Source organism: Bufo bufo, chromosome 10, assembly GCF_905171765.1.
Source record: "Bufo bufo chromosome 10, aBufBuf1.1, whole genome shotgun sequence".
In the NCBI taxonomy this organism is placed as follows: domain Eukaryota; kingdom Metazoa; phylum Chordata; class Amphibia; order Anura; family Bufonidae; genus Bufo; species Bufo bufo.
The window spans coordinates 48,589,171-48,607,194 of NC_053398.1; positions in this window are offsets into that span (position 1 = coordinate 48,589,171).

The following is an 18,024-nucleotide window of genomic DNA, read 5'->3' on the forward strand; positions in this document are numbered from 1 at the left end:
ACCTTTAATCACAGAATTAGACTTGTATCTGCACTGTAGCGTGTGTGTTAAGTTTTTCAGAATGACACTATCAGCACCTTGAATCTAATATACCGTTTTTGGGATAGATTTAAAGTAGGCCTGATATAGCAGAAACTACCAATTTAGAAAATGGCAAATTTGGGAATACTTTTTCAACCCAGAACAAAAACTGTGCTTTTACGGTCACTACAAATAATTTGACCAGCTAAAACAGTACTGCTTTAGAGGAATATAAATGTCAGGGCTATTTTTAAGGCGCTGTGTGACAGGTATACCTTTAATCACAGAATTAGACTTGTATCTGCACTGTATCGTGTGTGTTAAGTTTTTCAGAATGACACTATCAGCACCTTGAATCTAATATACCCTTTTTGGGATAGATTTAAAGTAGGCCTGATATAGCAGAAACTACCAATTTAGAAAATGGCAAATTTGGGAATACTTTTTCAACCCAGAACAAAAACTGTGCTTTTGCGGTCACTACAAATAATTTGACCAGCTAAAACAGTACTGATTTAGAGGAAAATAAATGTCAGGGCTATTTTTTAGGCGCTGTGTGACAGGTATACCTTTGATCACAGAATTAGACTTGTATCTGCACTGTAGCGTGTGTGTTAAGTTTTTCAGAATGACACTATCAGCACCTTGAATCTAATATACCCTTTTTGGGATAGATTTAAAGTAGGCCTGATATAGCAGAAACTACCAATTTAGAAAATGGCAAATTTGGGAATACTTTTTCAACCCAGAACAAAAACTGTTCTTTTACGGTCACTACAAATAATTTGACCAGCTAAAACAGTACTGATTTAGAGGAATATAAATGTCAGGGCTATTTTTTAGGCGCTGTGTGACAGGTATACCTTTAATCACAGAATTAGACTTGTATCTGCACTGTAGAGTGTGTGTTAAGTTTTTCAGAATGACACTATCAGCACCTTGAATCTAGTATACCCTTTTTGGGATAGATTTAAAGTAGGCCTGATATAGCAGAAACTACCAATTTAGAAAATGGCAAATTTGGGAATACTTTTTCAACCCAGATCAAAAACTGTTCTTTTTTACGGTCACTACAAATAACTTGACCAGCTAAAACAGTACTGATTTGGAGGAAGATAAATGTCAGGGCTATTTTTTAGGCGCTGGGTGACAGGTATACCTTTAATCACAGAATTAGACTTGTATCTGCACTGTAGCGTGTGTGTTAAGTTTTTCAGAATGACACTATCAGCACCTTGAATCTAATATACCCTTTTTGGGATAGATTTAAAGTAGGCCTCATATAGCAGAAACTACTAATTTTGAGAATGGCAAATTTGGGAATAGTTTTTCAACTCAGAACAAAAACTGTGCTTTTACGGTCACTACAAATAACTTGACCAGCTAAAACAGTACTGATTTGGAGGAATATAAATGTCAGGGCTATTTTTTAGGCGCTGGGTGACAGGTATACCTTTAATCACAGAATTAGACTTGTATCTGCACTGTAGCGTGTGTGTTAAGTTTTTCAGAATGACACTATCAGCACCTTGAATCTAATATACCCTTTTTGGGATAGATTTAAAGTAGGCCTCATATAGCAGAAACTACTAATTTTGAGAATAGCAAATTTGGGAATAGTTTTTCAACCCAGAACAAAAACTGTGCTTTTACGGTCACTACAAATAACTTGACCAGCTAAAACAGTACTGATTTGGAGGAATATAAATGTCAGGGCTATTTTTTAGGCGCTGGGTGACAGGCTCAACTTGCCCCTGATGTAGTATATGGCCAAAAAATAACCACACTATTGATGGTTAAATGCACTTGGGTGACACAGGCTCAGCCTGCACCTGATGTAGTATATGGCCAAAAAATAACCACACTGTTGATGGTTAAATGCACTTGGGTGACACAGGCTCAGCCTGCACCTGATGTAGTATATGGCCAAAAAATATCCACACTGTTGATGGTTAAATGCACTTGGGTGACACAGGCTCAGCCTGCAGCTGATGTAGGATATAGCAAAAAATAACAACACTATTGATGGTTAAATGCACTTGGTGGTAGCTTGTGCTGGCGCACCACAAGCCACAAAATGGCCGCCGATCAACCCAGAAAAAAGTTATATAAAAACGCTCTGGGCAGCCTAAAAAAAGTGAGCAATTTAATATCAGCACTTCAATGATCCACAGCTGGAGATCGATCAGATCACTGAATTAAGTCTTTTGGAGGAGTTAATCTGCCTAATCTCGCCCTAATGTCGCAGCTGAAACCTCTCCCTATGCTTGAATCAGCAGAGTGACGTGCAGCGCTACATGACCCAAGCTTATATAGAGGCTGGGTCACATGCTGCACTGGCCAATCACAGCCATGCCAATAGTAGGCAAGGCTGTGATGGCCTCTTGGGGCAAGTAGTATGACGCTTGTTGATTGGCTGCTTTGCAGCCTTTCAAAAAGCGCCAAGAAAGCGCCGAACACCGAACCCGAACCCAGACTTTTACGAAAATGTTCGGGTTCGGGTCCGTGTCACGGACACCCCAAAATTCGCTCATCCCTAGTGGCACAGTGTAGGCTATATGTGTATAACATAAACATGTTTCACATGAAAACTTACAATTACTTGGCTTGGCCCTTTGGGATCTCGGACACCACTTCATCACTTTGGCAGGGGGCTCGGCGGAGCTGATGTTGTGCTTTATCCTAATGAGAAAGATTTCATAATAAGGATTTGGAGAAGGGGCAGAGGGGTCACAGAGCAGGGAGATTCTGGTGCTGCTACTAGGGGGTCATACCATGGGGGAGTAATAAAGCCCACCATAATGCCCCCCCAGTAAAAAATAACAGTTTTTACTGGGGGGGTGACAATGCAAAAAATGCCCCCTTGTAATGCCCCAGTTGAGCTAATGTCCCCATAGTGCCCCCATAATGTGCCAGTAAAAAATACCCCTATATAGTGCCCCCAGTAAATGACCCCATAGTGCTCCTCTCCCCCCTTCCTCCTAGTGCCCCCCATAATGTACCAGTATAAAATGCCCCATATATCGTGCCCCAGTAGATGCCCTCAGTGTCCCCCATAATTTGCAAGTATAAAATACCCCTTCTTAGTGCCCCCCGTAGATGACTCCATAGTACTCCTCTCCCCCTTCCCCATAGTACCCACCATGTGTCCCAGTATAAAATGCTACTGTACAGAGCCCCCCATATAAAATACCCCTTCTTTGTGACCTCAGTAGATGCCCCTATAGTGCCCTCAATAACGTGCCAGTAATAAGTGCCCCCAATAACGTGCCAGTAATAAGAGCCCCCCCAATGTTCCAGTGACAAGAGCCCCACATCATGTGCCAGTATTGTAATAAGCCCCCCATCATGTGCCAGTAATAAGCCCCCCAATGTGCCAGTAATAAGCCCCCCAATGTGCCAGTAATAAGCCCCCCCCAATGTGCCAGTAATAAGCCCCCCAATATGCCAGTAATAAGCCCCCCAATGTGCCAGTAATAAGCCCCCCAATGTGCCAGTAATAAGCCCCCCAATGTACCAGTAATAAGCCCCCAATGTGCCAGTAATAAGCCCCCCAATGTGCCAGTAGTAAGCCCCCCAATGTGCTAGTAATAAGCCCCCCCCAATGTGCCAGTAATAAGCCCTCCAATGTGGCAGTATTAAGCCCCCCAATGTGCCAGTAATAAGCCCCCCAATGTGCCAGTAACAAGAGCCCCCCTTATTGTGCCTGTAAAAATATTGTAAAAAAAAAATTGTACTTACCTCCATGTCAGCGATGCGATGCAGGCCTCTTCCGGCCTGTGTCCCGCGCTGTATGGCTCAGGCGGCGCGATGAAGTCATCGCGCCGCCTGCGCCGGCCTCTGATAGGCTGCCGGCCTAGTGCCTGCAGCCTATCAGAGGAAGGGGAAGGGACACGCCTCTCCCTCCCCTGCACCGCCACAGCACAGGCAGATTACTATGGAGATGAGCGCAATGGAAGCGCTCATCTCCCTGCACCCGACTGCGGCAGTGCGGCGGCTCACTTGGGGGGGGGGGGCCTTTTAGTTGGGGGGCACAGTGTGATGTAGGGGGGGCCGTGGCCCCCTCTGGCCCCCCCTGGCGACGCCACTGCACAGATGTAGGGTCTTGGCAAAAATGAATATAATTGCTGTAGTTCAAACTTCTATTTGACTGTCACACAGAACTTGCATAAAATGGCCGCCGCCGCCACCCACCTAACTAATAGATGGATAAAAGTTATTTTTCTGTGTCACTGGGCTCAGGGCAGGGTAAAAAAATTGTGCACTGCACCATCAAAACTAAATCTATGTAGATCGCTGAGTTAACTAGCACGTCTGATTAAAGATTCTTTCCTATTCTCTCCCTCACAGCAGCAGCATCCTCTCCCTACACTAGTAACAGCAGAGTGACGTGCAGCGATATGTGACTCAAGCTTATATAGAGGCTGGGTCACATGCTGCACTGGCCAATCACAGCCATGCCATTAGTAGGCATGGCTGTGATGGCTTCTTTTAAGGCACAGAGTTAAACGCTTGTTTATTGGCTGCTCTGCAGCCTTTCAAAAAGCGCCATTAACTCGCCGAACACCGAACCCAAACTTTTACTGAAATGTTCGGGTTCGGGTCCAGGGTCCAAAAATCCTAAAGTTCGGTACGAACCCGAACTTTACAGTTCGGACTCGCTCAACCCTACCGTTGATGTGAGAGGCGCAAAAACCATAATAGTGAAAACCCCAGGACACAAGAAAGCCCATTACACAGTTTTTTTTGTCCTGCGGCGCAGATGGCATAAAGCTGCCACCATGCTGATCTTCATAAGGAAGAACATGCCAAAAGAGGTGATCCCAGGAAAAGTGATTGTCCATGTTCACGACAAAGGGTGGATGGACGAAAATGGCATGAAAATATGGATCGAAAAGGTGTCATCCAAACACCCTGGAAGACTTTTGAAGAAACCGGCCCTACTAGTGCTTGAACAGTTTAGGGCACATATCAGTGAAACCCCAAAAACGAGATTTAAAGAAGTGAACACTCATCTACCCTTAATTCCTGGGGGGCTTACCAGCCAGTTACAACCTCTGGATGTTTCCATTAATAAGCCATTTAAAGTGTTCATAACGGAGGATTGGAACAAGAGGATGGCAGCTGGAAACCATGACCTGACTCCCACTGGATGGATGAAGAGGCCCACTATCATTCTTATGTGAGTGGGTGAAAACATCATGGCAGGCAGTCAACGATTAAAGGGGTTGTCCGGGTTCAGAGCTTAACCCGGACATACCCTTATTTTCACCCACGCAGCCCCCTGAGGCTATCATCGGAGCATCTCATGCTCCGATGCGCTCCCTTGCCCTGTGCTAAATCGTGCATGGCAAGGGCTCTTTTGTTTATCATAACCGCCCGGCAGTGTGTTCAGTAACGTCACCAGCTCTGATGGGTGGGCTTTAGCACTGCCCTAGCCGTTTTTCTAACTAGGGCAGTGCTAAATCCCGCCCATCAGTGCCGGTGACGTCACTCGGCTTCCTGGCAGCCCCATGGAGAGCCCCGATACTTCATCAGATCTCCAAAAAATGCCTTTGCCCTGCGCGATTTAGTGCAGGGCAAAGGAGAGCATCAGAGCATGAACTGCTCCGATGCTCAAGTCAGGGGGGCTGCTGGGGTGAAAATGGAGGTATGTCCAGGTTCAGCTCTGAACCTGGACAACCCCTTTAAATCGTTGTCAGATCCTTCAAAAAGTGTGGCATCAGTAATGCCTTGGGCGGCACTGAAGACAATATGCTGTACGACAAATCTGAAGACAGTGATACCAGTTATACTGTGACACAGAGCGTGATTAACTTGGACAGTAGTGATGAGTAGTGTTGGGTGCGAATATTCAAATAGCGAATATTAATCATGAATATCGGCACTTCAAGAATTCGTGAATATTTAGAATATAGTGATATATATTCGTAATTTTGAATATTATTTTTTTTTTATTACAGTACACATGATCCCTCCCTGCCTCTAGCTTGAGGGCCAATGAGAAAGCTGCAATATCTCTGTCATATCTTAGCAACATACCTAGCATCCAATAGGAAAGTTGCCTACCCCTTACTATATAAGAACCTCCCCAGCAGCTATTTTCTAAAGTCTATTGCAGTTATGAAAGAGAAAGAAGTGTCATTGCTGTGCTCTGTGCTTTGTTGTATTACATTACAGTTAAGGCTTCATGCACACGACAGTATTTTTTCACGGTCTGCAAAACGGGGTTCCATTGGTCCGTGATCCGTGACCGTTTTTTCGTCCGTGGGTCTTCCTTGATTTTTGGAGGATCCACGGACATGAAAAAAAAGTCGTTTTGGTGTCCGCCTGGCCGTGCGGAGCCAAACGGATCCGTCCTGACTTACAATGAAAGTCAATGGGGAGGGATCCGTTTGACGTTGACACAATATGGTGCAATTGCAAATGGATCCGTCCCCCATTGACTTTCAATGTAAAGTCAGGAGTTAATATACCATAGGATCTGAGTTTTCTCCAATCCGATGGTATATTTTAACTTGAAGCGTCCCCATCACCATGGGAACGCCTCTATGTTACAATATACCATCGGATTTGAGTTAGATCATGAAACTCATATCCGACAGTATATTCTAACACAGAGGCGTTCCCATAGTGATGGGGATGCTACAAGTTAGAATATACTACGAACTGTGTACAACACCCGATCTCTTACAGGGGGCTGTGATCAGCACAATTAACCCCTCATTTGCCGCACCTGAAGGGGTTAATTGTGCGTATCATAGCCCCCTGTAAGAGATCAGGGGCTGCCAGGCAGCAGGGGGCAGACTCCCCTCCCTCCCCAGTTTGAATATCATTGGTGGCCAGTGTGCAGCCCCCCGACCCCCCTCCCTCCCTCTATTGTATTATCATTGGTAGCCAGTGTGCGCCCCCCCCCCGGCCCCCCCTCCCTCTATTGTATTAATATCATTGGTGGCCAGTGCGGCCCCCCCCGGCCCCCCCTCCCTCCCTCTATTGTATTATCATTGGTGGCCAGTTGCGCCCCCCCCCCCCCCCGCCCCCCCTCTATTGTTTTAATATCATTGGTGGCCAGTGTGCGGCCTCCCCTCTCCCCCCCCGATCATTAATACAATAGAGGGAGTGACAGGTCTGTGCGGCGCATTGCTTAATGATCTATCACTTACCAGTAGGAGGAGCTCCCGACTGGTCACAGACAGCGCAGCAGGTAAGTATGATGCTTCTAATATTGCTAAGTAACCATGGCAACCGGGACTGCAGTAGCGTCCTGGTTGCCATGGTTACCGATCGGAGCCCCAGCGATTAAACTGGGACTCCGATCGGAACTCTCCGCTGCAACCAATGATCGGGGGGGGGAGAGGGGAGGCCGCACACTGGCCACCAATGATATTAAAACAATAGAGGGGGGCGCACACTGGCCACCAATGATAATACAATAGAGGGAGGGAGGGCCGCACACTGGCTACCAATGATAATACAATAAAGGGAGGGAGGGGGGCCGGGGGGGCCACACTGGCCACCAATGATATTAATACAATAGAGGGAGGGGGGACGGGGGGGGGCACACACTGGCTACCAATGTTAATACAATAAAGGGAGGGAGGGGGGCCGGGGGGGCCACACTGGCCACCAATGATATTAATACAATAGAGGGAGGGGGGGCCGGGGGGGGCCGCACTGGCCACCAATGAAATTAAAACTGGGGAGGGAGGGGGGTCTGCCCCCTGCTGCCTGGCAGCCCCTGATCTCTTACAGGGGGCTATGATACGCACAATTAACCCCTTCAGGTGCAGCACCTGAGGGGTTAATTGTGCGGATCACAGCCCCCAGTAAGAGATCGGGTGCTGCCAGGCAGCAGGGGGCAGTCATGTACACAGTTTGTAGTATATTCTAACTAGAAGCGTCCCCATCACTATGGGAACGCCTCTGTGTTAGAATATACTGTCGGATTTGAGTTTTCACGAAGTGAAAACTCAGCTCTGAAAAAGCTTTTATGCAGACGGATCTTCGGATCCGTCTGTATGAAAGTAGCCTACGGACACGGATCACGGACATAGATGCCAATCTTGTGTGCATCCGTGTTTTTTCACGGACCCATTGACTTGAATGGGTTCGTGAACCGTTGTCCGTCAAGAAAATAGGACAGGTCATATTTTTTTGACGGACAGGATACACGGATCACGGCCGCGGATGACAAACGGTGCATTTTCCGAGTTTTCAACGGACCGATTGAAAGTCAATGGGTCCGCAGAAAATCACGGAAAACGGAACAACGGCCACGGGTGCACACAACGGTCGTGTGCATGAGGCCTAATTCAGATAGTTAGGGAGAGATAGTCAGTGTAGGTTAGATTGATCTATAGTGTAAGTTCCAGTGCAGGGTGTTAGGTAGTGTGATAGGTTCCGCTGTCCATACATACATGCTACAGACATAGTACTGTGATGTCACAAGTTGCGAAAAAATATGCGCATCATTAATTGCCGAAAATTTGCAAGCGTGAATATATTTGAGCACTCTATCTGTATGTAAAGCTATTCTAATGTTCTGCCGTACCAACCATTTTCTCCAGTGTCAGGAAACTTATACCATCTTGAAAAATGTAGCATAAGTGACCCACCCCTGTATTTCGAGCGCATTACGCAAATATTACATTGCCGATGTTTGCAATCAAGAATATAATCTCGAATTTGCGAATATATGACGAATATTCTAAAAAATATTCGCGAAATATCGCAAATTCGAATATTGCCCCTGCCGCTCATCACTAGTTATGAGGAGTTTTTTGGGTTCCCTGATGAATAGAGGACTACTGTACCTGGACATTTAAGTCAGTAATGATGGTTGTTAATGCTGCTGGTTACTACTGTTAATGTTTACAGTGTTAAAATATTGTTCTGTTATTTTAATAAAAATTTGAACACACCTTTTGTTCAAAATATATTTTTTCCTATTTTCACTCTCTAAAACCTAGGTGCGTCACTACCACAGCAGCCTACCTATGCATGTTTTTGCAATGCTCAGTGTTCTACACAAATATACAGGCTCTCTGCAGCCAGCAAATAGCTGTTTTTTTTTTTTTACACGATTCGTCACAAATAAATACAGATTGAATCTAATCTTTTTGGAAAATTCGGAGAACCACCCAAATCGAATTTTATGAAAAGTTTTCTCATCTCTAGCACATGACTGACACCCCAGGGTGTACAGAGATAGGGCAAGTCAATACTTACATCCTACCTAGGATGAAGTTCCTGGTGGAATCCCTATTTAATTGTTAGTGCAGACCACAGTTATTCTCATGTGTGCAGCACGCATGTCCCTGAGATCACTCATGTATTTTTATAAGTACAGTGGGGAAAATTTTTATTACACAGAGTATTATGCGTCATATATAAGAGGACAGAATTAAAGGAGACAGAACCAATCAGTACTTACAAAAATACCCTTACAATATAGATATCATCCTCTGGTTATAGAAGAACATATACATAAAGCTATGAGGATTCCAAGGAGCAGCCTCTTGGAGTACAGACAAAAGGAGGACACAAAAGGGTGCCTTTATTGGTCATGCAGCCAAATGAATATTCTAAAAACAATTGCAGCGGACCTCCAACTCATATTCAATAAAGACAAAAGACTAAAATAAATATTTACGGAGTTACCTCTTCTGGCATACAAGCAACCATCAAACTTGATGAATCTCCTTGTCAGGAGTGCCCTCTCATCACCTTCACAGACGGGCACTTTTCCATGCAACCACAAAAAAATTCAAGACCTGCACACGTCTGCACAAATACAGTACATATACCCAACACCCAACAGACCTATAACACGGACACCTTCTCATGTGAATCCTCCAATGTGGAGTACATAATACTCTGTACAAGGTGTCCTAATGGAGGAATTTATATCAGGGAGACTGCGATGCAGAATGAACTTGCACCTATTCACGATAAACCATCCTGCTGATACCCCCAATACTGTGCCCGTTGTGCTCCCCAATACTGTACTGCAGAAATAACAGTGCCACACAAATATTGTCCCATAATAATAGTGCTCCCAGACTGCCCTAAGTAATAAACTACTACAGTACCAACAATAGCAACCCCTTTTGTAGTTATGCCTCCATATTGCGCCCAATACTACTGCTTCCTCAGTATCCCCAGTATTAATAATGTCTCCATTGGTCCTCTAGAAGAAATAAGATACCGTATAGTGCCCCCAGCAGTAACAAGCCCTTCTAAAAGGCACCCCTGTAGAACCCCCAGTAGAAATAAGGCTGATTTATAAGGCACCACTATAGATCCCACAGAAGTAATAGATCACCCTATAGTGGCACAGTATTTATAATTACCCTTGTAGTAGCCTCAGTATTTATAAAGCCCCACTTATAATGCCCCTTGAAGTGCAACTACATATAATGAACCCCACTATTGTATTATATATTACGTATTATAATGCCCCCATTGTGCCCCTTGTAGTAGCCCCTGTAAGATAATGCCTCTTGTAGTATATATATAATAGACCCCACTGTAGTATATATAATGGTCCCCTCTGTAACATATTTGATCATCCTCTGTGTATCATATATAATGGCCACTTCTTTAGCATATATTATGACCCCCTCTGTGGCATAAATAATATCCCCCTCTGTGGCATATGTAATGGTCCTGCTCTGTGGCATATATAATGGCCTCCCCTCTGTGGTACATATAAGGCCCCCTCTCTGGCCTATATAATGTCCCCCTCTGTGGCATACATAATGTCCCCCCTTTGTGACATATATAATCCCCCCTCGTGGCATATATAATGGTCCCCTCTGTGGCATAAATAATGGCCCCTTTCTGTTGCATTTATAATCCCCCCTCTGTGGTATATATAATGGCCTCCCTCTGTGACATATATATTGACCCCCTCTGTAGTATATATAATGCCCCTCCTCTGTAGTATATATAATGGCCTTCCTCTGTGGTTTATACACAGCGCTCCAAATTATTATGCAAATTGGTTTTACTGTAAGTGTCATATTTATGTCACTTTTTTCAATGAAACTCATGGATGGTATTGTGTCTCAGGGCTCTTTGGATCACTGAAATCAATCTCAAGTATCTGTGATAATTAGTTTAGTCAGATGTAGAGTTGAGCGAACACCTGGATGTTCGGGTTCGAGAAGTTCGGCCGAACTTCCCGGAAATGTTCGGGTTCGGGATCCGAACCCGATCCGAACTTCGTCCCGAACCCGAACCCCATTGAAGTCATTGGGGAACCCGAACTTTTGGGCACTAAAAAGGCTGTAAAACAGCCCAGGAAAGAGCTAGAGGGCTGCAAAAGGCAGCAACATGTAGGTAAATCCCCTGCAAACAAATGTGGATAGGAAAATGAATTAAAATATAAATTAAAAAAATAAAAATGAACCAATATCAATTGGACAGAGGTCCCATAGCAGAGAATCTGGCTTCACGTCAGCAGAGAATCAGTCTCTTCATGCCATAGCAAAGAATCTGGCTTCATGTCAGCAGAGAATCAGTCTCTTCATGCCATAGCAGAGAATCTGGCTTCATGTCAGCGCAGAATCAGTCTTCATGTCATAGCAGAGAATCAGGCTTCACGTCACCCACCACTGGAACAGGCCACTGTCACACATTTAGGCCCAGGCACCCAGGCAGAGGAGAGAGGTCCCGTAACAGAGAATCTGGCCTGATGTCAGCACAGAATCTGTCTTCATGTCATAGCAGAGAATCAGGCTTCACGTCACCCACCACTGGAACAGGCCACTGTCACACATTTAGGCACCGGCACCCAGGCAGAGGAGAGCGGTCCCGTAACAGAGAATCTGGCCTTATGTCAGCGCAGAATCAGTCTTCATGTCATAGCAGAGAATCAGGCTTCACGTCACCCACCACTGGAACAGGCCACTGTCACACATTTAGGCCCAGGCACCCAGGCAGAGGAGAGAGGTCCCGTAACAGAGAATCTGGCCTTATGTCAGCGCAGAATCTGTCTTCATGTCATAGCAGAGAATTAGGCTTCCCGTCACCCACCACTGGAACAGGCCACTGTCACACATTTAGGCACCGGCACCCAGGCAGAGGAGAGCGGTCCCGTAACAGAGAATCTGGCCTTATGTCAGCGCAGAATCTGTATTCATGTCATAGCAGAGAATCAGGCTTCACGTCACCCACCACTGGAACAGGCCACTGTCAAACATTTAGGCCCAGGCACCCAGGCAGAGGAGAGAGGTCCCGTAACAGAGAATCTGGCCTTATGTCAGCGCAGAATCTGTCTTCATGTCATAGCAGAGAATCAGGCTTCACTTCACCCACCACTGGAACAGGCCACTGTCAAACATTTAGGCCCAGGCACCCAGGCAGAGGAGAGAGGTCCCGTAACAGAGAATCTGGCCTAATGTCAGCGCAGAATCTGTCTTCATGTCATAGCAGAGAATCAGGCTTCACGTCACCCACCACTGGAACAGGCCACTGTCACACATTTAGGCACCGGCACCCAGGCAGAGGAGAGCGGTCCCGTAACAGAGAATCTGGCCTTATGTCAGCGCAGAATCAGTCTTCATGTCATAGCAGAGAATCAGGCTTCACGTCACCCACCACTGGAACAGGCCACTGTCACACATTTAGGCCCAGGCACCCAGGCAGAGGAGAGAGGTCCCGTAACAGAGAATCTGGCCTTATGTCAGCGCAGAATCTGTCTTCATGTCATAGCAGAGAATTAGGCTTCCCGTCACCCACCACTGGAACAGGCCACTGTCACACATTTAGGCACCGGCACCCAGGCAGAGGAGAGCGGTCCCGTAACAGAGAATCTGGCCTTATGTCAGCGCAGAATCTGTATTCATGTCATAGCAGAGAATCAGGCTTCACGTCACCCACCACTGGAACAGGCCACTGTCAAACATTTAGGCCCAGGCACCCAGGCAGAGGAGAGAGGTCCCGTAACAGAGAATCTGGCCTTATGTCAGCGCAGAATCTGTCTTCATGTCATAGCAGAGAATCAGGCTTCACTTCACCCACCACTGGAACAGGCCACTGTCAAACATTTAGGCCCAGGCACCCAGGCAGAGGAGAGAGGTCCCGTAACAGAGAATCTGGCCTAATGTCAGCGCAGAATCTGTCTTCATGTCATAGCAGAGAATCAGGCTTCACGTCACCCACCACTGGAACAGGCCACTGTCACACATTTAGGCCCCGGCACCCAGACAGAGGAGAGCGGTCCCGTTACAGAGAATCTGGCCTTATGTCAGCGCAGAATCTGTCTTCATGTCATAGCAGAGAATTAGGCTTCCCGTCACCCACCACTGGAACAGGCCACTGTCACACATTTAGGCACCGGCACCCAGGCAGAGGAGAGCGGTCCCGTAACAGAGAATCTGGCCTTATGTCAGCGCAGAATCTGTATTCATGTCATAGCAGAGAATCAGGCTTCACGTCACCCACCACTGGAACAGGCCACTGTCAAACATTTAGGCCCAGGCACCCAGGCAGAGGAGAAAGGTCCCGTAACAGAGAATCTGGCCTTATGTCAGCGCAGAATCTGTCTTCATGTCATAGCAGAGAATCAGGCTTCACTTCACCCACCACTGGAACAGGCCACTGTCAAACATTTAGGCCCAGGCACCCAGGCAGAGGAGAGAGGTCCCGTAACAGAGAATCTGGCCTAATGTCAGCGCAGAATCTGTCTTCATGTCATAGCAGAGAATCAGGCTTCACGTCACCCACCACTGGAACAGGCCACTGTCACACATTTAGGCCCCGGCACCCAGACAGAGGAGAGCGGTCCCGTTACAGAGAATCTGGCCTTATGTCAGCGCAGAATCTGTATTCATGTCATAGCAGAGAATTAGGCTTCACGTCACCCACCACTGGAACAGGCCACTGTCAAACATTTAGGCCCAGGCACCCAGGCAGAGGAGAGAGGTCCCGTAACAGAGAATCTGGCCTTATGTCAGCGCAGAATCTGTCTTCATGTCATAGCAGAGAATCAGGCTTCACGTCACCCACCACTGGAACAGGCCACTGTCAAACATTTAGGCCCAGGCACCCAGGCAGAGGAGAGAGGTCCCGTAACAGAGAATCTGGCCTTATGTCAGCGCAGAATCTGTCTTCATGTCATAGCAGAGAATCAGGCTTTAGGTCACCCACCACTGGAACAGGCCACTGTCAAACATTTAGGCCCAGGCACCCAGGCAGAGGAGAGAGGTCCCGTAACAGAGAATCTGGCCTTATGTCAGCGCAGAATCTGTCTTCATGTCATAGCAGAGAATCAGGCTTCACGTCACCCACCACTGGAACAGGCCACTGTCAAACATTTAGGCCCAGGCACCCAGGCAGAGGAGAGAGGTCCCGTAACAGAGAATCTGGCCTTATGTCAGCGCAGATTCTATCTTCATGTCATAGCAGAGAATCAGGCTTCACTTCACCCACCACTGGAACAGGCCACTGTCACACATTTAGGCCCAGGCACCCAGGCAGAGGAGAGAGGTCCCGTAACAGAGAATCTGGCCTTATGTCAGCGCAGAATCTGTCTTCATGTCATAGCAGAGAATCAGGCTTCACGTCACCCACCACTGGAACAGGCCACTGTCACACATTTAGGCCCCGGCACCCAGACAGAGGAGAGCGGTCCCGTAACAGAGAATCTGGCCTTATGTCAGCGCAGAATCTGTATTTATGTCATAGCAGAGAATCAGGCTTCACGTCACCCACCACTGGAACAGGCCACTGTCAAACATTTAGGCCCAGGCACCCAGGCAGAGGAGAGAGGTCCCGTAACAGAGAATCTGGCCTTATGTCAGCGCAGAATCTGTCTTCATGTCATAGCAGAGAATCAGGCTTCACGTCACCCACCACTGGAACAGGCCACTGTCAAACATTTAGGCCCAGGCACCCAGGCAGAGGAGAGAGGTCCCGTAACAGAGAATCTGGCCTTATGTCAGTGCAGATTCTGTCTTCATGTCATAGCAGAGAATCAGGCTTCACGTCACCCACCACTGGAACAGGCCACTGTCACACATTTAGGCCCAGGCACCCAGGCAGAGGAGAGAGGTCCCGTAACAGAGAATCTGGCCTTATGTCAGCGCAGAATCTGTCTTCATGTCATAGCAGAGAATCAGGCTTCACGTCACCCACCACTGGAACAGGCCACTGTCACACATTTAGGCCCAGGCACCCAGGCAGAGGAGAGAGGTCCCGTAACAGAGAATCTGGCCTTATGTCAGCGCAGAATCTGTCTTCATGTCATAGCAGAGAATCAGGCTTCATGTCACCCACAACTGGAACAGGCCACTGTCACACATTTAGGCCCCGGCACCCAGACAGAGGAGAGGTTCATTCAACTTTGGGTTGCCCCGCAATATAATGGTAAAATGAAATTAAAAATAGTATTGAATGAAGAAGTGCCCTGGAGTAGAATAATATATTGTTAAGGGGAGGTAGTTAATATCTAATCTGCACAAGGGATGGACAGGTCCTGTGGGATCCATGCCTGGTTCATTTTTATGAACGTCAGCTTGTCCACATTGGCTGTAGACAGGCGGCTGCGTTTGTCTGTAATGACGCCCCCTGCCGTGCTGAATACACGTTCTACCAACGTGCACTTGTACTCGCGCATCTTCCTATCACGCTCCAGTGTGGGAAGTAAGGTGGGCACATTGTCTTTGTACCGGGGATCCAGCAGGGTGGCAACCCAGTAGTCCGCACACGTTAAAATGTGGGCAACTCTGCTGTCGTTGCGCAGGCACTGCAGCATGTAGTCGCTCATGTGTGCCAGGCTGCCCAGAGGTAAGGACAAGCTGTCCTCTGTGGGAGGCGTATCGTCATCGTCCTGTGTTTCCCCCCAGCCACGCACCAGTGATGGGCCCGAGCTGCTTTGGGTGCCACCCCGCTGTGAACATGCTTCATCCTCATCCTCCTCCACCTCCTCCTCATCCTCGTCCTCCTCGTCCTCCAGTAGTGGGCCCTGTCTGGCCACATTTGTACCTGGCCTCTGGTGTTGCAAAAAACCTCCCTCTGAGTCATTTCGAAGAGACTGGCCTGAAAGTGCTAAAAATGACCCCTCTTCCTCCTCTTCCTCCTGGGCCACCTCCTCTTTCATCATCGCCCTAAGTGTTTTCTCAAGGAGACATAGAAGTGGTATTGTACCGCCACTGGCCATGTTGGTGGAGTACTCGAAGCAGCGCAACAGGGCACACAGGTCTCGCATGGAGGCCCAGTCATTGGTGGTGAAGTGGTGCTATTCCGCAGTGCGACTGACCCGTGCGTGCTGCAGCTGAAACTCCACTATGGCCTGCTGCTGCTCGCACAGTCTGTCCAGCATGTGCAAGGTGGAGTTCCACCTGGTGGGTACGTCGCATATGAGGCGGTGAGCGGGAAGGCCGAAGTTACGCTGTAGCGCAGACAGGCGAGCGGCGGCAGGGTGTGAACGCCGGAAGCGCGATCAGACGGCCCGCACTTTATGCAGCAGCTCTGACATGTCGGGGTAGTTGCGAATGAACTTCTGCACCACCAAATTCAGCACATGCGCCAGGCAAGGGATGTGCGTCAAACCGGCTAGTCCCAGAGCTGCAACGAGATTTCGCCCATTATCGCACACCACCAGGCCGGGCTTGAGGCTCACCGGCAGCAACCACTCGTCGGTCTGTTGTTCTATACCCCGCCACAACTCCTGTGCGGTGTGGGGCCTGTCCCCCAAACATATGAGTTTCAGAATGGCCTGCTGACGTTTACCCCGTGCTGTGCTGAAGTTGGTGGTGAAGGTGTGTGGCTGACTGGATGAGCAGGTGGAAGAAGAGGAGGAGGAAGCTGAGTAGGAGGAGGAGGAGACAGGAGGCAAAGAATGTTGCCCTGCGATCCTTGGCGGCGGAAGGACGTGCACCAAACAGCTCTCCGCCTGGGGCCCAGCCGCCAATACATTTACCCAGTGTGCAGTTAGGGAGATATATAGCGTCCCTGGCCGTGCTTACTGGTCCACGTATCTGTGATTAGGTGGACCTTGCCACAGATGGCGTTGCGCAGTGCACACTTGATTTTATCGGACACTTGTTTGTGCAGGGAAGGCACGGCTCTCTTGGAGAAGTAGTGGCGGCTGGGAACAACATACTGTGGGACAGCAAGTGACATGAGCTGTTTGAAGCTGTGTGTGTCCACCAGCCTAAATGACAGCATTTCATAGGCCAGTAGTTTAGAAATGCTGGCATTCAGGGCCAGGGATCGAGGGTGGCTATGTGGGAATTTACGCTTTCTCTCAAATGTTTGTGAGATGGAGAGCTGAACGCTGCCGTGTGACATGGTTGAGATGCTTGGTAACGCAGGTGGTGGTGTTGGTGGTACATCCCATGTTTGCTGGGCAGCAGGTGCCAAAGTTCCTCCAGAGGCAGAGGAAGAGGCCGAGGCGGCGGCAGCAGCAGCAGAAGAGGCCGAGGCGGCAGCAGCAGAAGAGGCAGCAGGGGGAGCCTGAGTGACTTCCTTGTTTTTAAGGTGTTTACTCCACTGCAGTTCATGCTTTGCATGCAGGTGCCTGGTCATGCAGGTTGTGCTAAGGTTCAGAACGTTAATGCCTCGCTTCAGGCTCTGATGGCACAGCGTGCAAACCACTCGGGTCTTGTCGTCAGCACATTGTTTGAAGAAGTGCCATGCCAGGGAACTCCTTGAAGCTGCCTTTGGGGTGCTCGGTCCCAGATGGCGGCGGTCAGTAGCAGGCGGAGTCTCTTGGCGGCGGGTGTTCTGATTTTGCCCACTGCTCCATCTTTTGCTACGCTGTTGGCTCGGTCTCACCACTGCCTCTTCCTCCGAACTCTGAAAGTCAGTGGCACGACCTTCATTCTATGTGGGGTCTAGGACCTCATCGTCCCCTGCATCGTCTTCCACCCAGTCTTGATCCCTGACCTCCTGTTCAGTTTGCACACTGCAGAAAGACGCAGCAGTTGGCACCTGTGTTTCGTCATCATCAGAGACGTCCTGAGGTGGTATTCCCATGTCCTCATCATCAGGAAA